This window comes from Lagenorhynchus albirostris, chromosome 2, assembly GCF_949774975.1.
Source record: "Lagenorhynchus albirostris chromosome 2, mLagAlb1.1, whole genome shotgun sequence".
Taxonomy (NCBI): domain Eukaryota; kingdom Metazoa; phylum Chordata; class Mammalia; order Artiodactyla; family Delphinidae; genus Lagenorhynchus; species Lagenorhynchus albirostris.
Genome location: NC_083096.1, coordinates 31,770,066 through 31,794,852, shown reverse-complemented (window position 1 = coordinate 31,794,852; position 24,787 = coordinate 31,770,066). Strand labels below are relative to the sequence as shown.

Genomic DNA, 24,787 nt, shown 5'->3' with positions numbered 1-24,787 from the left:
TCCTGGATTTGTCCAATGCTGAGGAACTGGGAGAGACAGAAAAACCGAACCAACCAAAACCACTCTTGAAAAGTTGTCTCTCTGAGGTAAATAGTACTTTTGTCTTGAATTCACACCAAGTTGGAGATCAGAGACTTTCTTAGAAGTAGGTTTTCACAAGACAGAGGACAAATGAAAGTTTATGTCTAAAGATATGGGGATTCGTTGGGGTTGGGGGGACATTGAGATAAAGGGTTCAAAACACGAGCACCATCAATTTCTAGTTTGCTACAGGACTCGCCCAGGCTGTTGTACAGACGCTTGGAAACGCTGACTGTGGTGAAATATCTAAGCTAGCCACGTGGACAATCGCTCAAAACTACTTTTCTGTTTCCCCTGAAACACGATTTTATTGATTACACCAAATAAATATCTCAAAGTTATGACAGAAAGTTGAGTAAGTTATATGCTTGGAATTGCATTTATTATTAACAAGCACAGCTGTAGTGCTTAGACTATAACAAGTACTATTCTAAGTGCTTTGCAAATATTAACTCACTTAATCTTCATAATGGCAACCCTATAGGTAGGGAATATTCATAATATTCACTTTTTTGGAGGAAACTGAGGCCCAGAGAGGTTGAATAGCTTTTATAATGTCACACAGTAAGTAGGTGGCAAAAACCTAGGATTAAAACCAGACCGTCTAGACTTTCATCACTTTGCTGCGTCACCTTATTTTAAGTTGTGTTTAGGGAAGGGACTAAATTGACAAGACTCTGAACTAAAAGGAGAAGGGAGAAATGAGAAAATGAATCATCCTAGAAACTAGAGAGGATTTAGGCTCAGAAATTTCTAGTGATGTGACCCGGAAGAACAAGAACTTGGTTGGTATATTAATGTGGGGTAGTAGCTGAATCCATTGAGAAATGGTTTTGTTTTCTTTAAAATTTAGAAAGGCCACTTGGATGAAGATTAATGAAAAAAAAAACGTAGAAAGGAAAAGAAGAAGGTGCCTTAAGTGAGACATAACTGCTTCCCTCTAAGTACTAGGGGTGGGGTCCTGTGGGAAAGGATGGAGCTCTCTCTAAAGGTTTGTCACCAGGATGAACAAGGAGAAACATGGCAACCATTGTACTGGTTTTGATGATCCCTCAAAACCAAGGCTTCAGTTTCCAAGAACTACCTAAGGTAGCATACCTACCGTGTGTCAGACATGCCACCAAGTGTGTTTCCAGTCACACATTTTAATTGGAGAAATAGTTCCTATGAGGTACGCATTAGTTCCCTATGGCTGCTGTAACAAATTACTACAAATAAGCTTGCATAAAACAAAACACACTTATTTTCTTATGGTTCTGGAAGACAGAGGTCCAAAACCAGTTTCCTTAGGCTGAAACCAGGAGTTGACAAGGCCGTCCATCCTCCTTCCAGAGGCTCTAAGGGAGAATCTGTTTCCTTGCCAGCATTCCTTGACTTCTGGCCACATCAATCCAACCCCCACTTCATCATCACATTCTCTTTGGAGTAAAAACTCCCTCTGCCTCTCTCTTATGAGAACACCAGTGGTTACATCTGGGTCCATCCAGGTAGTCCAGAAGAATCTCCCCATCCCAAGACCCTTACTTTCATCCCATTGGCAAAATCCCTTCTGCCACTTACGGTGACATTCACAGGTTCTGGGGATTAGAATGTGGACATTTGGGGGCAATGGTATTATTCAGTCTACTACAAAGTAGATACTATTATCTTTCTCAGATGCAGGAAATGAAGTTTAGGGAAGTAATCTGTCTCGGGTCTACAACTTCCAGCGTAGAGATTTAAATTCTACCAGTGAGACTTTAGGACACACTCTAAACAACTTTCATCTGTGTCCTTAACTACTGCATAATCCTTGGTTAAGAGTCACACTTAGGTATCAAGACCCAATTGAATAAAACACTATGTACTGTCTCATCTTTCACTTTATTTGCCTGGTGCATTTGTGACTCCTGCCCAGAGCAGAACAGTTCAGAAAATTGTTATGTAGGTTTACTAAGAGAAAGCATTTACTGTTTGATGTGCACGGAGTAATGGAAGCTTTTTTAAAATAGAATATGCCACCAAGTAGTGTCATCACCATTTTAAGTATTTAAACAACCAGACAGCAAGAAGGAAAAGCTACAGACGCAAAGGTGTCAGGGACATGTCTAAAGGCAACCTGCCAGAAAAGGGCTGGTGCCAGATGCCAGATGCCCAGGCCTGAATTCATCCTATCCAGTCCTGATTATGCACCTGTTGAGAGGGCTTGTGGCTCATCACCCAACACATGAGTCTTTATATCCCAGCTTCAAGACGGAAATTAGCCCAGGGATCACAGATATTGTACTAATCACTAATTCATAATCTGCTATCCCCATCCTTTGTGGGACAGAACTGGGCATGTCTAAAATCCTTTTCTGCTTGAGAAAGAGCAGAGCAGCCTTTGCTCCTCTGGCTGTGACCTACTACTGTGCTTTGCAAAGGTGATTTGGCAAGTGCAGCTGCAAACCCAAATCCAATATCACACATCTATGGAAAATTCCAGTCAAGTTTTAGACCCAGTCACAGTGCATTTTTCTGAGGATCAGTAATGATTTGCTGAAAATCACTAATGCTCTCCGTATGCTGGCTGATAAGGGCATGATCTATGCGCTTACTATACTCCCTTTGTCAGCTCCACTGTGACACAGTTGCCTGTGGGATTCCTTAGGAATATTGGAGGTATTTAGGCACAATTTCAGGAGCTGCTCTTGCCTGTATCCTCTCATTTCTTAATCAACATTTCCCAGTTGAGACTATAAATAATTCAACTTGGGTGGGCTATCAGAGGCATTCTTCCCTACTCTACTCCATTTGAATCTCTGTGCTCTTTAAGTTTCACACACGTGGCATCACATATTTCCTATCACCGCTATTTTCAACAGTCAGGGCTACAAAGGTAATTGGCACGTTCATTAGCCTTTCCACTTCTTCCCCCCTTGATTGTTTAAGAGTGATTTGTTAAAGACTGTGCATTTCCATGTTTTGCAAAGCTCAGTGCTACAGAGACAATATTGGATTTCTGCCCTGGAGAAACAGACATTCTGTTCATTGTTCTCCTCTTATAGAACAGAAAAGAGATTCATCTATCATATAGTTACTCAAGGTTTCTCTACTTGCATTGCCAAGGATCTGGATAAGACTGGTAATACTCCACATTTTCTGTTGGAAGGTACTATGCATTCCATAAAATTAAATCCACACCATATGAGAACTTTAGTCTAACTTCTCCTCTATTGATTCATGAAGTTTGGCTCACTGAGATTTCCCCTCCTCATACTATTGTGAAGAAAAGGAATTGTTGGCCAAATCCATGGCCAAATATTTATATTATGTTTCCCAGTTTGTCAGTTATCTTTATGTTTGGGTTGCCTTTTGCCGTGCAGAATTCTTTAATTTTTATGAAGTCAAATCAACTCGCCTTTACTTTATGATATCTGTTTCATGTTCTGCTTAGGGACAGACTTTCTCATAACAAGAATTTGATTTCTCATCCTATTTTACATCTCATCCTATTTGTTTCTTGCAATGGAATATTACCAAATGTATGCAGCACATACAGTCCTCGCTCTGAACAGTTTGCCCATGCATGAATTTCAGTTACCATGATTTAGTTAAATAATCCCAGGACCCCAACAAAACCATCAAATTTCAGTTACTGCCATATTAACTGTGAGGAAGGGCATAAAGTACAAACTTCACAGCTAGTTCTTAACTCCACAAATCACCTGGGATATAACAGATGTGTATCATGATCAATGAACAATCAGGTCCCTTCTTTCAAACTCTGTAGGTGCTTGGCCACTGAGCATGTTATTCAGTTCTCATACAGACAGCAGGATACATGTACTGCTTCCAATAGAACCATTTATTCTTCAAGTATTTTGGAATTTTCCAGCTTTGTTTTTGTTATTGATTTCCAGTTTGACCTCACTGCAGTCTGTGAACAGACTTTATATGATTTCTGATGTTTCAAATTTATTAGAGTGTGTTTTACGGCCGAGAATGTGGTCTGTCTTCGTGTATACTTCATGTGAGCTTGAGACAATGTGTATTCTGCTGTTGTTGGATGAAGTAGTCTGTAGATGTTTATTATATCCATTTGGTCGATGGTGTTGTTGAATTCAGCTTTGTCTGTACTGATTTTCTGCCTGATAGATTTGTCCATTTATGATAGAGGGGTATAAAAATCTCTAACTATGATAGTGGATTTATCTCTTTCTCCTTGCGGTTCTATTCACCGTTGTGTCACGAATTTTGATGCTTCGGTGCCAGGCACATAAACATGAAGAACTCTTATGTCTTCTTGGAGAATTGACCCCTTTATCACTATGGAATGATAATGCCCTCTTTGTGCCTGATAATCTCCTTTGCTCTTAACTCTGCTTTGTCTGAAATTGATACAGCTTCTCAAACTTTCTTTTAATTAGTGTTAGCATGATGCAGCTCTCCCCAACCCTTTACTTTTAAGCTATATGTTCCTTCATATTTAAAGTAGATTTCTTATATTTGGATGTTGTTTATCAATGCTCTGTGACAATCTCTGTCTTTTAATTGGTGTATTTACACCATTGGTATTTAAAATGATTCTTGATATCATTGACTTAATATCTATCATATTTGTTACTCTTTCATATTTATTGCCATTGTTCTTTGTTCCTTTTTTACATTCCACTCTTTTTCTGCCATTTCTGGTTTTAATCAAGCATTTTATATGACTCACTTTTCTCTTCCTTGAAAATCCAGACACAATGTACTGGTGAAATTCACTGCAGTACACTGTCCTTTATTGATGTGGTGTTATAGAAGCATTGCACAGTCTTATGATTAGGTCTCCATCTTGTAATGAGCATGTGCTCCTTAGCTGTGAATGTCACAAGTGCCTCTCAGTATTTTCACTCACCTTAGGTGAAACACAAAGGCTGGCAGGGGTCAGGGTAGGATATTTCCCTTCCCCCAGGTCAGTTAGCCTCTGACAAATCCCCATAGGTTAGGCCTCTGGTAAAACAGTTTCTCCTGAGGGCAGGCCTTATGAAGCATAGCAGAATGCTCTGGTGTATTTCAAAATTGCTCCTTTCACCCTCCCCCTGCCAGAATTCCAAGGGGATTTTCCTTTCACCTTCACCTGGTGGTCACAACCTGGTAGAGCTCAAGAGACAAAACTCACAAAAGGATGGGGGCTTCCCTGGAGTTTTTACCTCACAGACTTTTCCATACAAGCCTCCAGCAATCTGTCAAATACAGTTCAGGTTTTCCTACCTCACTATTGCTTTCCACAGAGATTTCTGATCTTGCGTTTCTGTTCCGGTAAGCTGTTATTCTCTGTATCTGCTATTTGCCTCTCCAATTTGGGGCACAGTGATTTTTCCTGTGACCTCACTTCTCTAATGAATCTAAGAAGAATTTTTGATTTTTCAGTGTGTTCAGATATTTACCTGTTAGGACAGAGTGGCAACTTCCAAGCTCCTTCCATGCTGGACTCAAAACTAGAAGTATCATAAGTGTTTTTTTTTTTTTTTACTTTTTTTTTTTTTTGCGGTACGCGGGCCTCTCACTGCTGTGGCCTCTCCCATTGCGGAGCCCAGGCTCCGGATGTGCAGGCTCAGCGGCCATGGCTCATGGGCCCAGCCGCTCCACTGCATGTGGGATCTCTGCCGGGGCACGAACCCATCGGCAGGCGGACTCTCAACCACTGCACCACCAGGGAATCCCTCCACCCTTTTTTTGATGTTGATCGAAAATTTAGCAACACTTCTTTGCACTGTATTCAAATCCCGAAATATAAGCAAGCCTGCATGCATACAGTCTCACTGAAATGTCATAATTTTAAACTATGTATGACCATGAACAATGACCTTTCCAAATACTCCATGGTCCCTCTTTCTTCCTAGGTGTTCAGAGTTTTTCATTCCTACAACATCTTTTACACATGGTCAATTTGTGTCATAAGTCTTCCTCCCTCCCACTTCTGAGTATATATCCAAAGGAAACATCATCATTATTTGAAGAGATATCTGTACTCCCATGTTCACTGTAGCATTATTCACAAGAGCCAAGGTATGGAAACACCCTAAGTGTCCATAGTAGATTAATGGATAAAGGAAATATGGTATATATATACAATGGAATATTATTCAACCTTAAAAAAGAAGAAAATCCTATCATTTAAGTCAACATGGATAAAACTGGAGGACACTATGATAACTGAAATAAGACAAAGACAAACAGCGCATAATGTCACTTATATGTGGAGTCTAAAAAAATAACTAAATAAATCAACTCTTCCTTCCCTGGACATTTTCCTCAGCAGAATCTAGCAGCCTCTACTATGAGTCTCATATTTTTTTTATTGTTTGTACCATATCACAACCTCAGGGAACCTATGTATTTATGGATGTATATCTTGATTATAGTGCACAATTGTTCGTTTTCTTCATAATTCATTCCTTCCACTTCTGGCATCAGAACTTCATTTTTCCTTTGGAGAAGTCCTTGTGATTCAGGTAGGCTGTGTGTCTGCTCCCTAGGCTGTGTGACTTGGGCCTGGCTAGACACAGTGCTTTACATATACTCCATATGTTTTATGTATTTGTCTCTGTTTTCCATCCTTTTCCCTCAAAATTTCAGTGTAGTTATTTTTTAATTGACATTTGTAATACTTTCTTTTGTTTGACTAAGGTACTCTTAAACTGATCTTCTGAGTGCTTAATTTCAGCATTTTTAATTCTAGAGTTTTCCTTTGGTTGCATTTCACAGATAATTTTTGCTTAAATTGTATAGGTTGTCCTTTTTTAATACATTAATCATAATTTTAAATAATACTTTCATTGATATAATTTACTTTCCATATTATTTATAGTGTACAATTTAATGTGTTACGCATCTACCACCACAATCAGTTGTAAAACTTTCATCCACCCCCCAAAGTAAAATAATCTATTATAAGTCACTCACTCCCCCACTTCTCCAAACCCTAGGCAGCCACTAATATACTTTGTCTCTACAGATTTGCCTAGTCTGGACATTGCATACAAATGGAATCCTACAATTACTTAGCATGTTTTCAAGGTTCATCCATGTTGTAGCATGTATCAGTATTTGATTTGTTTTTATGGCTGAATAATATTCTGTGGTGTGGATATTACTGTGTTTCATTGATCATTCACAGTAAATGGCCATTTGGCGTATTTCCACTTTGGGGCTCTTATGAATAATGCTGCTGTGGTTGGATTTATGTGCAAGTTTTGTATGCAGGTCTAGATTTGTTTTTTAAATTAACAGACTATCTTGGAGCTGTTTCTGGTTTACAGAAAAATTAAGCAGAAAAGACATAGTTCTCATACTTCCTTACCTCTCAACCCAGTTTCTCTTATTATTAACATCTTACATTAGCGTAATACATTTGTTATAGTTAATGAACCAATATTGATACATTATTACTAACTAATGTCCATGCTTTACTTGAGACTTCACTCTTTGTTTTGTACATTATATGATTTTTGACAAATGTGCAATAACCTGTATCCACCATTACAGAACCATACACAGGAGTTTCTCTGCCATTAAAATTCCAAGCTTCACCCATCCTTTTCTCCCTCCCCACAACCTCTGGCAACCACTGATCTTTTGACTGTCTCCACACTTTTGCCTTTTCCTAAATTTCATATAGCTGCAATCATATAATATGCACGTAGCCTTTGCAGATTGGCTTTTTTTCACTTAGCAATATGCATTTAAGCTTCTTCCATGTCTTTTCATGGCTTCATAGCCTTTTCTTTTTATTGCTGAATGCTATTCCTTTGTATGGATATACCAGTTTGTTTATCCAATCACCTATTGAAAAACGTCTTGGTTGATTTCAGGTTTTGGCAATTATGAAAGAAACTGGTATAAACATCCATGTGCAGGTTTTTATGTGGACATAACTTTTCAGTTCCTATGGGTAAATACGAAAGAGCATGATTACTAGATCACTGTATGGTAAAAGTACGTTTATTTTGTAAGAAACTGCCAAGTATCCCGCTAGCCACAAAAGAGAACTCCAATTGCTCTGCATCATCACCAACTTCGGTATTTCAGTTTTGGGATTTTAGCCATTTGAACAGGTGTGTAGTTGTATCTCATTATTGTTCTAATTTAAAATTCACTGATGACATGGAATGTGTAGCATCTTTTCATACACTTATTTGCCATGTGTCTATTTTCTTTGTTTAATCATAGTAGTTTTGTTGTTGTTTTTTTAAGCAAGGCCTGCTAACTCTTGTCCTCCTGTGTCTATTTATATTGTCTTTTTTCTTTCTTTCTTCCTTTTTTTTTTTTTTTTTTAGCTTTTGATCATGTAGTCTTTTTCCTGGTATGTCCAATTATTTTTTATATTAAAATTGGGCTTAACTTATTTTAGGAAACTATAAAGATACCTCCATATTCTGGATATTGTTATCGTTCTCTTAAAAAGATTTACTTTTGCCCATGGCAGACAGTTACTATAGGGACTGGTAACCTTAGTCCATTCTCAGTTTGAGCTCATTCAAAGCCGTTTTTCAGTCTGTGTGAAGGTTGCTCTATTTCTGTTTTGTCCTTCCTCTACGGGTGTTGCCCTTTGGGATTACCATGTGAACGTTTGGATTCTCCCTATTCCCAACTACCCTTGTATTTGTTAGGCTTTAAATGTAATGGTTCCCCCAGCCCTGTGAGACTAAAGATACACTTAGCTTGTCATTCCATTAGTTGTTGCCTTTAGCTTGAGCTCTTGCCGTTTGGCTTCTGTGGTTAGAGTCTTTTGAACTCCTTGACTTTTCAGCTCCTAGGCTGTATGAGTTGAATCAGCAAATGCCCCAAGGAGAAAGGCTGCACCAAATGTCAAGCTTGCCTCTGTGTTTCCCTTCTCTCCAGAACTTGGCCCACATGTCTCGGTGTCTCTCTAACATTCAGATGCCAGCAAACAGATGTTTTATTACTTTATCCAGGTTTTCTAAAATTTCTTTAGACTTCACCTGATCTTATGTTATTATTGAACTATCATCTCAATTACCCCTAGGAAGAAAATTTACAATTTTATGTTTTATTATTTTATTTTCTATATTACCTCAGTTTCTGTAGAGACCTTTTACCTGATTCTTCAGTCTAGTTCCTGTGTTACCAGTAAGATGGAGATAAGGTGGAAGCTAAGAATACTGGGGGGAAATCACTGATGAATGACAGGTCTCGTTTTTTTTTTTTCTCTCCTTATTTACTCTGGCAGCCTACATCTGCCTTTCTTCATTTGACCCAGTTGCCCAAACAGGAAACCGACTCTGGCAAAGACCTGACTTTACTCTCATAAATGTCTGCATGTTAGGATTAGCTAGATGACGAACACCATGCCAAAGTTCTTTGTGTGAGACTTTTGCAGACTTCTGTTAGCCCTTTAGTTTGCCTCTTGCCAACACTGCTTAGATTGTTGAGGTTTTCTAAGATTCTGTAGGTCAAACCTCTCTACCTGCATACCAGATGAGCCCTTCTCTGTCCTGAGCTCACTTGTGGGAGGCTAGCCCTCGGTTTTTCTTTTTTCCCATCCAATCATAATTGTTCATGAATTCCAAAAGCCCTCAAAGTACCTGTCGTCCCTTTCTCTCTTCTCTTTTTTATCAACACTGTTAAATATTAACCATATATTTGTATACCTCTTTCTTACTTACAATGGAATATTGGAAGGCTCGATCATTAAGTGTGAGCCCCACCAAACTAGGACTCATACAACACTCTCCTCCAGGACAAAACTTTTGATATCCACTGGGTTTTTTTTAATAATATCTTATATGTATCTAAATTTGTAATGATTTAGTTAATTCCTGAGTTATGTGACAATAAGAAATCAGTCAAATTAGCAATACAGAAGTGCAGCTTAGACCTAGGGACCAGAACCAAGGACCACAAAAACCTGTTAACCAATAAGTTTCACTTGTACTTTATGTTTAACAACTGCTGCGGGTGAATGGGAAGTGAGGGAAAAAGAGTTTAACTTCATATCACAGAAACTGGCACTAAAAAGGAGAGGAAAATGACCCAGTTCCTGGTTCAAGTCACTATAATCTGCTTCAATAAATAATAACAGCACATAAGAAAAACAAACATATATGATAGGAACAATGGATAATTAATCACACATCAGGGAGGACAGATTACACTTGTTATGGGATTTCATTAAAGAAGGATTCAAAAAAGTACTGGCTTCTTCTGAGAAGACTTCTTAGAACAGGTAGCATTTAAACTGAGTCTTGAACAAGTATATAGAGGGTAGGGAACAGGCACAGTGTCAGGAATGGCACAAAGGGCTTATGGAATAGGGAACAAAACTGGCTGAACACAGGAGTGTTACGTGTTGGGGAATATGGGGGGAAGGCTGACTGAGGTTGGTTAAATGAAACATAATTAGATGGAAGAGAAAGTAGGTGGAATGACACATGGACGACTGTAGAAAGCCCCTGAAGATGGAGGTCAGCATAATAATATTAAAAACTCAGTGGTACTTTGACACTCTATGAATGTCTAGGTTTAAAAAATCAGGAAAACACAATAAAAGAATAAACTGCTGATATAATGATATGTAACCAGAGGCCAGATACCAAAGAATACACACTGTGTGTTTCCATGTATGTCATATATGGTGATAGAGGTCATCTTAGGTGTTGCCCTGGGGGAGTATGGAACAGAAAGAAGTAACAGAGAACCTTGTAGGGTGTTAGAAATATTTTATAATATCTTGATCTGGTGTTGGATACATGGGTGCATAGAAATGTAAAAATTCGGTTATTAGCAATGCAGTTAACCTACTAGAGTATTTTTTATTGTATGCGTACATGAAAAAAAAACTCTAGTAGGTTAAGTAGGCTGTCAGTTGTATGAAGTAAATTTTGGTCAAGGAACAGCCAAGGTAGTAATGTAGTAATAAGTTATAAATGTGCTCAGTGTGCTCTAGAATGTCACAACTGGAATATAAGAAATACGTGTAAGAAAAAAGACAAATATTCAATACTGATGGTTGGATGAGCTGAATAAATTAGATCACTCTACTTTCAATTTAAGAACTTGGCCAGTGTTTGGATACCTTTGAACAAAGAAAACAAGGAAATACAATTTTTATTACGCATATGCTATGTATCAACCCCTGACTTATATTTTGACACATATAAACATGGGAAATATTGCACCTTGTAACGGAGACAATGAAGATGAGTGAGGTAGCTGGTTTTGACACTAGAGGCTGAGAAAACAATCAGCTAATAATCGTAAGAAGTCTGAAGTCGGAGGAAAAGAATCAAGAGGAAATAGTGGTAAGTGCCAGGAGCTTCTGGAAACTACTTAAGAGATGAAGACCCCAGAACTGTTGAGCTTTCTAAGCGTCCCAATGACTCAGGTAAAAACAGAAGGCTTAAAACTGAATCCTGGGGATATATGTATACATATAGCTGATTCACTTTGTTATACAGCAGAAACTAACACAACACTGTAAAGCAATTATACTCCAATAAAGATGTAAAAAAAAACAATCCTGCAAAGTAACAATTGTTAGGACAAACAGTAAAGAATTATAGGAAAAATAATCACATGCCTGTCCCAACAGAGAAATATCCTAAGCCCCATCTCACCATTTCTCCGATTGGCCTTTCACAAAATACAGTCTCATCAGCTGAATATAGGTTTCTCAAGTAACTGTAAGACTGAATTAAACAAAAATAAATCAATTCCTTCCTCCAAAACTTTTCAGAGTATGTAATGTAACAAAGTGAAACTTGAATTTCATGTCAGTATGTAGAGTACGGCTCTTCCAAAATGCTTCTGTCTTGTAACTACATTAACATCATCTAAAACCAGTGTTCTGCAGGACAGAGATGGTGAAACGCTGCTCTCATCATGTAAGATATCCAAGTCCTTCTGAAAATCCATTCTTACTTCTGCCCTTTCTCACGTTGTCCCTGCCACCTGGAATGTCTGTCCTAAGTTCCACCTGCCAAAACCCTACGCATTTTTAGGATCCAAGAGATAATAAAAGGCTTACATTACTGAAAGGCAGAGAAAGAAATCCCTTCCTAGGGATTTCTTCCTACATTTCCTTCCTAGGGAAAAGAAAATTTGTAAAGTATACCACAGTGACCTTAAGTCTATGAATGTAACTATGTTGTGTTACTTTGAGTTCTGTAAAAGTCAATGTGCTACAATATATATGGTTACGAATGTTTGATCTCTTACAAGTAGAACTTGCAGATAACTTTCATCATGAGCGAGGTTAATGATTAAGGGAGCCATTGTATTTGGTTAAATTACTAATTTACTAAATTCCCTAGTTATTTTCCTTATAACTAGGGAATATTAAAATTGGAAAGGTCCCTAGATATTAGCAAATCTATCCACCTCATATTCTAAGTAAGGAAACTGAGACCTTCATAGATTGGATATTTATGTTAAAAAAGGTAAAGGATATAAGATATTGGCAGATCTACCTTTTAGATTAAGAATTTTGAGATTTTTATAGAATACTAGGACATTATGTCCACTGATATTGAGACAATGTGTTTCTTCGTCATCATTTTCTATTGCAGTGACCAAGCGAGGTGGCAGTCACTAGTTGTACAAAGGGAAAAAGAAAACTTTAGAAACTCCCAATTTATATACACAGGGAAATTCATCATTCATGTTATTTAAGCTAACTGGATGCAGTTTACCAGCTACATTGAGGAATGGTGAAGTGAAGTGTCTATACAATTAACATGTTAGTTTGTGTCATGAGCTCCCTGTTGTTCAAGTGAGTTAATGGTTAGCACTCAACTAGGCACCTAAGAGACCATTATAAATCTGGACTAAACGTTTATTTGTGGCATCTTTATTCTTCTTTGGTGCCCTCAGGCAGAATTAGCTGTCTTATGTTTTGAGAAATTCAAGTATTAAACAGGGCTAAGGTTTCACAAGTTCTTTGGCCTAAACATGGGGGTAAGGGAGACCAATGAGCTGGAGTACTTCTAGATTTAAGAATGGTCAGATTGAGGAAGAAGAGTCTTATGCCAGAGGTGAAAGAAGACTGATTATAATCACCTATTTTTAAAAATTCCAACCCTTTTCAATGTTCTAAAGTGATCATGAAGTACATGGGTATGCTAGGAAGTAAGGGAGTCAACCAAGAATATTCTGTAAGAGTTTGTGGATGGCAATGAAGAGGAAAGGAAGATAGAGACAATCCTAGAAAAGGTTTTGGTTGTCCATAATAATGAAGTCAGAAGGAGAAAAAGAAGAATGACACATTGCATGTGTCTTCAATGACACATGCAATGAAGAGGAAAGGAAGATAGAGACAATCCTAGAAAAGGTTTTGGTTGTCCATAATGAAGTCAGAAGGAGAAAAAGAAGAATGACACATGCAATGGGAAAGAGAAAGCAAGAATAGAGAAGCAAAAGGGAAAGTAGAAAAATGAGACAAATTTGGAGAAGGAAATGAGGAATAAAACTGGGTGAAAGAGGGAAGCACTGATGGTAGACCAGATGACACTCAAAAATTAACACGATGCACATTTAAGGTGTGCCATCAATGGCCATGGTCATTACCCTCAAATAGTTTACAGTATGTGTTTCAAAGACATTTATAAATTGAAAATGCCATTAAAATAAGTGCCAGGGTATAAGTATTTATGGAATTGTATGGGAGAATAAAAAGTTCCCCGTCAAAGAGCATTCTGAGACATAGGAAAAAAAGGAAAAACCTAAAAAGCATAAGACTCTTCCTATTTTCATTTCCAATGATACATACCAATCTTGATGATCAATCAGCGATGTAAATGTCAACTATAAACCCAGTATTTTATTAGCTGCTATGCAGTATACTAGAGCAACAGAACAGAGAGGACCTCAAACCCTCTGTTCCCTCAAATTGAAAGGCAGGCTTCCTGACCCCTCCAGACCACTACTGGACACAGGGAACACACACTAATGTTTCAGGACCCCAACCAACAGTCACCTGCTTTGTGATTACTTCCATGACACACCCCCACTAATGCCACTGAATTTGCTGCTCCTACGGGACATGACATATATTTCCTATTTTAACACATACCACAGTGCATTATGATTGCAGATAGATGTTCTAACAACTTAAAGAGAATGATGACTTTTTTGCTCTTTACATATTGTTATTTCCCTTCTCATAATATTTTTGAAGAGAAACCATAAAAATATAAACAAACACAAAAAACAGAAAATATATAAAATGTGTGCTTTGCACCTTAACACAAACTTAAGTAAAATTAGTTCTGACAGTATCCGGCATGACAAAATTCCATGGTACAAATGAGAATGGACCAAGGTTTGAGCAGGTACAAGAGACAATCCAGGCATGAACAACACCAAGAAAAGGCAGACAGGAAAATGTAGACAGACATGGTGTGTAGGAAATCACGAGACCAGTCTGAGGGGAAGAGACTTAAACAAGACTGAAACTCACTTTCTAAACCTCCATCTCCAATTGGACAATTTGCAAGACACAGGTGCCCCAAAGTGGCCGATTTATTCAATCCCTTTAACGGGGAGGAACAGTTTAAAATTTTACCCGTTTAGTTTGCCCAAAAGCAGCTATCAAATGTTGGCAGGACACAATGAAGGCTTACCTTTGTTAACGTAATTAAGTCTCTCTCAGAACTAGCCCATTTAGCTCCAGGTTCCGTAGGCACCCGATGCACTTACACAGCATTTAAGAGCTTTACACAACTGGAAGGTCACATCTTTATTTCTTATTGCAGGAACACAACTTCTGGAAACTTTATTTCTATCAGAACCTAAAGCAAAATTATTGTAAAATGAGTCATTTAACCATACATTTTATCACCATAAAAAGCATCTAAAAAGAAAAAAAAAGCATCTATTCTGTGCTGATTAGAAATGACTCCTGCCCTTAAAGCCTCATTAAGGAGGAAGATATATAAACTCAAAATTTCAATCACATGAGATAAAGAACCATAACCTTTATGCACAGAGTTTCCTATGGAGGCCAAAACTTATATCTAAGTGAGGGCTTCATGATAACCCTGAAGTAAAATCAAGAAAAATGAGGCTACGCAGAGTTGGAGTAGGAGGTGCATTAACTGCACGGGGAGCACCTGTGCAAAGACACTCAAGCCTGACACCTGCTGGGCACTGTAAATACTGCAGGTGGGGATAACTAAACGCCAGGGGTCCAAGTGTGAGAAGGGAGAGAAAATAGAGATGTTGGTCGAATCAAGCCTGGGAGAGAGCAAGGCTTGTATCCCACAGGTGATGAGGCCTGGGACTACCACTGGCTGAGTAACGGTGCCTCCGCTGACTAGAAAAAGGTGCCCCGAGGCTGAAGGACCGATTAGGTAAAGGGAGTGACCCCAAAAAGCTCCCCTTCCTCAGGGCCAAAGAGCCCCAGGAGGCTTGGCAAAGCACAGTTCAGACTACACGCCTCTGTGCAGAGCACACGCTGGGCGGCTAGTATGCACTAACTCTGTGTGGGCAAGCCATTAGCAGCATTATTTTACGCATAGCTTTTCATATTAGAAGATCACTCAACCCGAGTAGGCAGATGACCTTAGAGGAACTGAGTCCAGAGGCCGCGAAACCACCCAGGAGCTTCTGCCATAGTCCGGGCAAAATGTAATATGGATGAAGAAACAAATTTAGGAGGAGGCCAAAATCTACAAGCTAGACCCACTGGATGCAAGACATAAAGAAAGTTCAGTGAAGGAACTCTGAAGAGAATGGGCTCTACAATAAATTTTTCTTACAATCAATGTAAAATATTAGGCAAAATTAAGTACTGTGGCCTTTAAGGTCCCCTTTTGATTTCTAACTTATTACACTGGTTAAGTAAAGTCCATTCAGAGGTACAGAAGAGTTCCTACACCTGAATGGGATGCAAAGAATAATCTGACTTCTCTTCACCAGGGGATGAGTTGAACTGTCCTTGCAGGAGAGGTAACACATGGTGAGAACCACAGATGCTAGAAAACGGCCAGGCACACGATAAGTATTCAGCTTTTTGAAAACAAATGAACAATCATTTCCTCTCCTAGATCTTCACACCCTTCCTCTGCTAGCTACTTTCTTTCAGCTTATAAACATCCTCAATATACCCACTTAAAAAACCCTCAGACATATGATTCTTTGGATATTCTTGTGGATAACCTAAGTCTCTACCATGCCTTCAAACACCTGTCCTCCCAAAGAGCACAGATCTGAACCTTGGGCCCAGACCTGTCTACCAGGCCCCTCTAAAGCACTGAAGATAAAGTAAGATCCTCTCGCCACCCCAAATCCCTTTCTACTGTGCTCTGTATCTCACAAAAAGATGCAGCTGTAAACTGTCACCCACGCTTGCTGCCCTCCCTTTTCTAACTGGTCACCAGGCCCCACCCATTCTCAGATCTGCAAAACCCGGTCCCACCTTTTATAACTTAAGGGGGACCCTTAGATTCCAATTCACCCTGCACCCAATCAACTGCCTTCCACATGGAGGTCCAAGTGAGCCTCTAAACCAGAATTCCATTTCACTGTTCTTTGGTGTTTCCCGCAGCCTTCAGGATAAACATCCAAACTTCTGACAGGACAAACAAGGCGCCTTTCTGTTGGGCCCCACTAAGTTTTCAGTATCAACTCTCATTTCTTTCCCAAACCCTGAGTTCCAGTCCTGTACATTAGTTTTGCCATATTTTCTTACATTTCTCAAACTTCAACACACACTGCTTTCTCCTGCCACCCCAGGAGCTTCTACATATCCTTAGAAAGGACGGCACTTCCCCTAGAATCCTACCCTGAACTTTCCCTTCCAAGTTTCTGTGCTCTGCAAAGGGGAAAGATGGCGGGGAGGGATACATTACGAGTTTGGCATTAACATATACACACGACTATATATAAAATAGGTAATCAATCAACAAGGACCTACTGCATAGCACAGGGAACTCTACTCCATATCCTATAACAACCTGTATGGGAAAAGAATCTGAAAAAGAATGGATATATGTAAAACTGAATCACTTTGCTGTACACCTGAAACTAACACAATATTGTAAATCAACTATCCTCCAATATAAAATAATAATTAAATTAAAAAAAAAGATTCTGTGCTCTGTAGCACCAGAACTCACTTCTTCTAGAGCACTGACTACTGTGCTTGTGTTTACCTGTCGCCCAGTAGAAGGGGAGCTTACCTAGGGCAGAAGCATCGTCTCCAGCAGCCCTTCGTTCTGACAACTCATTCAAGTGCCAGGATACTTTACACACATAACCTGCTTAATTAATTCTAAGAACCCACAGAAAGAGTGGTTTTTAAAGTCATTTTACAAGTGTGGGGATTGCAGTTCAAAAGTAACCTGCCCAGGCCACAGAGAGCATAAGCCCTGGAATTCAAACCCTAAGCTGCCTTCACACCGGTGCTCTTTTTGCTATATGATACGACTATTGAAAAAAAGATTTTTTTTTTGCTGAGCCCTGTTTTAATGGAAAGGAAATGAAGCTGGGATACACCAGTTTCCTAATCGCTTTGGCGTGTATCAGGCAAAGTCGTTCAACAGACCATGTAACATCTGTGCAACAATTAACGATGCTCCAAACTGTGCTAAGTGTTCTACATTGTAGAGTCTACAAGCATTAACATGGTGCAACCCTGTAACGGCCACAGAGAGTGAGTCCTGTTCAGCCCATTCTACAGATGAAAACAATGAGACCTAGAACATGCCCGTCTAGCACAAGCACACCCGGGCACGGGGTACCAGTTCTAGTGCCCACCCTCCACCTTGCACCATCTAAAACCCTGATTCGCAGCGCCGACACGAGGGCCTCTGGAAGCGGGAAGTACAAACCCATCTTGCCAAGCCATGGCTGGAAGAAGCTCCTGATACAGATCGGGGACAGAGGGTGCTCAGGGGCGGCACCCAGTCCACCCCGCGGAGGCGGTCAGCATTGAAGTCCAGCAGGCCCTCCCGCAGGGAGGCGCGAACGGGCGGGCAGAGGCACCGAGACCTGCAGCGCACAGAGGTCCTCACAGTGCCAGAAGAAGTCGGCCACGCTGTCGCGGCGCAGCTTCACTGAGTGATTATGGGCCGAGCGAGGCCTTGGGGACGCTGGCTGTAGACAAGATGCCCACACACGCCTGGAGGCCCCCGCTGGCCTCCGGGCCCCTCGGGCGGCCACCGCAGTCCAGGGAGTGGTAATAAGGATCAAAGTGGTAAAGGTCCTGCATTCTTCTTCTTCTTGAATTATATCAAAACCGGCATCGCTGGCGTCAGGCAGTCCGGTAATTGGGTCCGGGGGAACAGTAATTGGGCTCATTTGCCTCTGTGTTACCTGCCTGCCATCTGCTTCCTGAAATGCAAACAGCTACACAGGGTGATTTGCTACAAGAGAGTGCAGGGAGCTTAAGCACCAGATTCAGGATGTAATTTACATAGACAGCTAGGGAGTGATAGGAACAGAATGTAATTTAGCTTTATGAAAGATAAATCTAGTTACAGACACTACAGATTAGTAACAGTTTAAATAAAACTAGGATCGATTAACCCTTTCAGGCCAGTTTATGTGTCTTCTCTAGCCTGTTCACTGTCCCCTTTACTTTCCTTATTTTCAGGAGAGGAAAAACTTCATTTCTATTTTTGCTGCAACACTATTATGCTTAGTGAAATAAGTCAAACAGAGAAAGACAAATACAGTATGTTATCATTCATATGTGGAATCTAAAAAATAAATAAATGTAACAGAAAGGAAATGAACTCACAGATATAGACATCAAAGCAGTGGTTACCAGTGGGTAGAGGAAAGGGGGGAGGGGCAAGATAGGGGTAGGGGAGGGAATTAAGAGGCACAAACTACTATGAATAAAATAAATAAGCTATAAGGATAGCCAGTGTTTTATAATAACTTTTAAATATGCAATACGGTCTTATTAACTATAGTCACATCCCCAGGACTTATTTATTTTATCACTGGCAGTTTGTACATATTGACCACCTTTACCCATTTCACCCACCCTCCACCCCCTGCCTATGGTAAACACCAGTCTATGTATCTATGAGCTTTTTTTAAAATTCCATATAAAGTGAGATCTTACAGGTTTTTTCTTTCTCTGTCTGACATATTTTACCTAGCATAACGCCCTCATGGTCCATTCATGTTGCCACAAATGGCATGATTTGCTTCTTTCTCATGGCTGAATTTATATATATATATAAATAATTTGGCATATTATGCCTAATGTCCTTTATCCATTTATACATCGATGAACACAGGGGTTTCCAAGTCTTGGCTACTGTAAATAATTCTGCAGTGAATATGGGAGTACAGATTTCATTTTGAATTAAGAGTTTCTCTTTCCTTCATACAAATACCAAGTAGTGGAATTGCTGGATCATATGATAGTTCTATTTTTAATTTTTTGAGGACCTCCATACTGTTTTCCATAGTGGCTGCAACAATTCACATTCCTACCAACAGTGCACAAGGCTTCCCTTTTCTCCAAACCCTTGCCAACACTTGTTAGTTCATGTCTTTTTGATATTAGCCAGTCTAACAGGTATGAGGTGACATCTCTTTGTGGTTTGATTTCTCTGCTGATTAGTGATTTTGGGTGCCTTTTTAACTATCTGCTGGCCATCTCTGTATCTTCTCGGTAAAAATGTCCATTCAGAACCTCTGTCCATTTCTTAGTTGGATATTTTTTCTATGAGTTCTTCATATAATTTGAATACTAACCCCTTATAGGATATATGATTTATAAAAATTTTCTCCCATTTGGTAGGCTGCCTTTTCATTTTGTTGTTGGTTTCCTTTGTTGTGCTTTTTAGTTGGATGTAGCCCCCTTGTTTATTTTTGCTTTTGTTGCCTTTACTTGGATCAACGTCTTTGCATAAGTTCTGGAAACAACTCTTTCACAGTTTCCATGGATCGTTTTTAGGGGAGAGGGTGAATTGAGATGAACTACTAGTGAAAGGAGGGTCAATGGGTCGAACTATAGCCTGTGTTACTGTAGGTGGCCTCAAGGCCACAACTGATAGTCATTGTCTCCCTCCTGTGCTATCCATTCTCAATTCCCTCATCCTTGGATAATATCTCTGCGAAAATGGATGGCTTACTTTGTGGGGTGACCCTCACGCTCGTCCCCGAATGAGTGTTCTGAGCCCTGGTCATCATTTCTTTCTCAAACCATGGCTGTTGTACTTGATCATTTACTGTGTACTTGACCATTTACTGTCAAAACTGGGAAAGGCAGTACCAAGAAATACCGCACAGACTTGTTTTTAATCAATCATTTTCCAATTAAAAACTTTTCCCCCCCAGACATTTTTATCACCCCAAAAAGGAAACTCTGTACCCATTGAGAAGATACTACTTCGCTCTCTCTACCAGGCCCTGGAGACCACCAATCTGCTTTCTTTCTCTATGGATTTACTTATTCTGGATATTTTAGATAAATGGAATCATAAAACGTATGATCTTTGTGTCTCCCATCTTTCACTTTAGCATGATGTTTCTGAGAGTCATCCACACTGTAATATGTATTAGTATTCCATTCCTTAAAAAAATGTTTTTGGTCATGTTTGATATTTAATTGCTCCATTCCTTTTTATGACTGAATTACTACTGCACTGTAGGTATATGCCACAATTTGTTTATTCATTCATCCAATGATGGACATTTGGGTTATTTCCATGATTCTTCTATTGTGAATAGGGCTGCTATAAACACGTGTGTACGCAGATTTGTTTGAGTGTTTGTTTTTAATGATTTAGGAGTGAAATTGCTGAGTCATACGGTAATTCTATGTTTTATCCCAAAAAACACACCCCAAGAAACTTCCTGAAAGTCTCTCCTTGTCTCAGAATCAGCTTTTCAGGAAACATGACGTGCAACAAACAGTATGGACAGTGTCCCATGAGAGCTTATTTGTGATGCCTGGGGGTCTGGAGTTGGAAAGGGCTTCCCTTAGGAAGTGGCAGCTAAACTGAGGGCAATTTCATTGTTTTTTCCTTCCTACCTTCCTTCCTTCCTTCTTCCCTCCTTCCTTTCTTCCCTCCTTCTTTCCTTCAGAGGGATGACATAGATGTTTTACACAGTATATCCTTTTAAAACTTTTGCATTTGAACCCTGAACTTATTCATAAGACAAATGAATGATTATTTTAAGCAGGGTATTAGGGCTCAAATTATTAATATCATAGAACCATTATAGTGATAACTTGGACTGGAAACAATTTATTAGGAAAAAATATGGAAGCTTTTTTAATAACAATTTTGATAAATAAAAAAGTTGAGAAATCAGAGTGTATAGAGAGAATATTGGTTATTTGGGAAATTGTATCATAAAATCGATGGCTGCACAAATTCTTCCATTTATCTGAAGAAAAGAGTGCTAAGTCAGTTTGGGCTCTTGTCACAAAGTTCCATAAATGGGGCGGGGTGGGGGCTTATAAACAACAAAAATGTAATTCTCAGTCCTGGAGGCTGGAAGTCTGAGATCTAGGTGCCGGGATCATCGCCTTCTGGTGAGGACTCTCTTCCGGGTTGCAGACTGTCCACTTTTCATTGTGTGCTCACAGGGCAGAGAGCAGAGAGAAAAATCCAGCTCTCTCATGATTCTCACAAGGCTAAGAATCTCATCACGAGGGCTCCATCCTGATGACCTCATCAAATCCTAATCATCTCCCAAAAGACCCACCTTCTAATACCTTCACATTGGAGGTAGGGTGTCAACATGTGAATGCTTGGGGGACCCAAATATTCAGCCTATAACAAGTACTAATGGGGAAATGAGAGCTTCTCTTGAGGATGTTAAGGGCTGCTACAAAGATCAACGGTACATGTGTTTCCAGAGAGAACTACAATATAGAATAAGTTCTATAAGGCGTTCACAGAATAGATTCATCTTTCTTCCCCAAAACAGTCCTTGGGATCCAGGGACCCATTTCTAGAAATTCATTCGTGCTCAAGGAAATCCATCCTCTCATTAAAAAAAAATCTTAAGGAGCTACATGAATGACACAAAGGACTTTTCCCAGCTCTAAGATTCTGTGTGTAAAACCTGTTAGTCTAAATTTATTTCCAAAAGATAGACCCTCCGCGGGGTCTGCTCCTGCGGGGAAGGTGGGACCCCCGCTTGTGCCCCGGCCCCCAGGTGTGGCTTTCTCAAGTTTGGGGTGAAGCCCCCAACCCCCTTGGGCTCTACATCGGGGCGGTGGGCTTGGGGGAAGGCGCACGGTCTCTGGGGTTTCTCAGCAGGAGATGCCAGGGCTGCGGCGCAGGAACCCAGAGGCCCTGGGTGGGGCGCAGACTCGCCAGGCCTGGGTGTCCCTGTTGCGCACAGCTGCTGAGAACAAGGTCCGCAATGAAGCTCTGCCTGGCAAACGGGGACTGTTGGCGGCTCCATCCTCCCCTTCCGTCGGCACAGTCCCATCGCAGCCCTCCCTTCCAACAGGCAAAGCCTGTGACCTGCGGCCGGACGGCTCCACACCCTCACGCCCTGGTGCTTATCCCACGCCGGGAACAGGCACAACCCCTTGGCTGGCCTCTCCGACCGGCTCGAACGGGACAGCTTCTTCCGCGCACCCGTCACCCACCCCGAGCCCAGGGGCCAGCAGGGAGGTCTGAGGGACTCTCGGGCACGGGTGGGACGGAGGCACGGGCTTCGCGGCTGGGCCGGCCCTCCTCGCTGCCTCCTGCCTCTGCGCCCCGGCCCGGGGTGGGCTTCCCGTGGCCCCGTCTCTTTCCCACCCCCGTCGCGCCTCTTGCCCCCCGGGCCGCGGGCTCCACACGGAGCAGCAGGGCGTCGTGAGGGTGCGGGATGGCGCCGCCCTAGGGTCTTCCCTGACACCTACCGGCTGTTCCGACCATGTCCCGGACAGGCACCTGCAGGTCAGTGGAGCAGAGTCTGCCCGGGTCTCCTCCCCCCTGACGAGGGGCCGACTGGCACCGCACACGAAGCGTCCCAGGCGGAAGGGAGACCAAGGGGGAGGGGTCGGTGGGGAGCCTGACTCGCAGTCACTTCCGACGGGACGCTGAGTCCCCAGGGCTGGGGGCTGACCCGCCTGAGCACAAGGGGGTGGTTAGGAAGGAGGGACCCTGTCCCTGGGGCCCAGGGCGCTCCCGGGTCAGGAGGAGTCGCCAAGTGTGTCGGGTGCCGTGGACAGCTGAGGAACGTTTCGCCCAAAGGTAAGTTCCAGCGCATGGCAGAGAGCAGAGGAAATACACACACGGTGGTGAAAACTCCGTGTTGCTAAGGGTTGAAATGAACCAATAATTCCTCCTGTTTCTCAGGGTGTTCCGTTTCGCTGTTAATGAAATGTATTTCTAAGGAATGCAGGCATGTGGCTGAAAAGGCCAGCAGTGCCTGGGGGTCACAGCGAGACCCTCCCATCTCGCCCCCCTCGGCCATCCTGTGCTCTGGGAGCAGAGTTCTCAGCTACAAGTGAAACACAGTAGCTTCCATATCTGGATTCTAAGATTTCCTAAAGCCCTTTAAAGGCCCCCTTCTCTGAGTGGTGCTCGACCTGCTGGTGTTTGGGGCGGCAGGATGGCTGGATGTAGGGTCTGAGGGCCATCCTGAGGTAAGGGCTTTGGAGGCCTGTGTGAGCCTGAGACCAGGGGCCCAGTGCCCGTTTTCGAGGGGAGGAGGCCAGAGCTGACTCCAGCCATGCCGAGCCAGATGTCGCCCTCCTTCTCGACAACCCAGCAAAGCCTGTCGCTCATATTCCTGGCTGTGCTGCTTACACTTGCCCTCTGGGAAGGCCAGCCTGGCAGAGCTCTGTTCCTGCCCTCTGGGCTGCTGGGAACTGAGTACCTAGCCTGGGTGCTGGAGGGGAGGAGCCATAGATGGTGGAGGCCCAGTGCCCGCCCAGGGTGCTGCCCCTCTGCTGAGCTGAAACTTCTAATCAACGTTTTAATAAAACCAAAAGGGACGTGATACTGTTCTACCACCTGTGCCCGACCAATGTTAGCCCTTTGTCATATGGGGCAGTGCTGTCTAATGGTAAATCTTCCAGCATCAGATTCCCAATCGCTTCTCCTACCCCCTCCCATGGGGGTTCAGTGGGTACATCTGTATTTCATAGAACCTGAAACTCTGATTTTACAAAGGAGCTGGAGGTCTGGAGAAAGAACTGGTCTGATCTCAGTTAAGAATGCAACTTTATACCTGGACGATACTAGAGCACTTTAGCACCTCATGTGTTTGAAAAGAGATCTTCACAAAGACCTCATGGGCAGGAGACAGGCAGGAGACGGGACAGACTGAAGCTCTGTGACTGACTGATCAAGTAGCAGAGCTCCAGCTGGCTTCCAGGCCTACCGCTGATTTACTATCACCAGAGCCACATAACACACCTTCCACATAGAGAACCAGCAGAAAAATGAGTTTGAAGAGCATTTTAGCTAAATCCAAGGTCATTCTGATCATTAGTGAAAGTCATTCTGTTCCTACATGCTGCCCACACCCTGACCCCCCTTCCTAAAACCAAATGGGTTCTGAGATTAAGGTGGAAGTGACAAACCTGGAGGTGACCAGGCTTTACTTTATCATCTCTTTCTTCTTCTTCCACGTGTGTTCCTGGTCTTACTCTTCCCGGTTCTTCTGCAGGGAGCGGTCCAGCAACTCTGTCAAGCAAAATCACACACCCTAAGGATGACTTTCATAGACTCCTCCCATACAGGCAGTTTTCAAAAGGTCTTCCTTCCTACCCACCCCCTCCCCCCCAAAAAATCAATCTTCATCTCAGAAGCCCTGA

At 41.6% G+C, this 24,787-nt stretch overlaps 1 long non-coding RNA gene across 5 annotated transcripts in view; it reads right to left on the bottom strand.

Annotated features, from left to right (window-relative positions):
* Positions 1 to 24,787, bottom strand: part of LOC132508553 (uncharacterized) — a 105,517-nt gene that overhangs the window by 76,985 nt on the left and 3,745 nt on the right. For all 5 annotated transcript variants that reach the window (XR_009536649.1, XR_009536648.1, XR_009536650.1 and 2 more), the window contains exons 2-3: positions 24,554 to 24,656; positions 14,670 to 14,837 (exon numbers count right to left, since the gene is read on the bottom strand). This is a non-coding gene — a long non-coding RNA (uncharacterized LOC132508553). The remainder of the gene's footprint in view (positions 1 to 14,669; positions 14,838 to 24,553; positions 24,657 to 24,787) is intronic.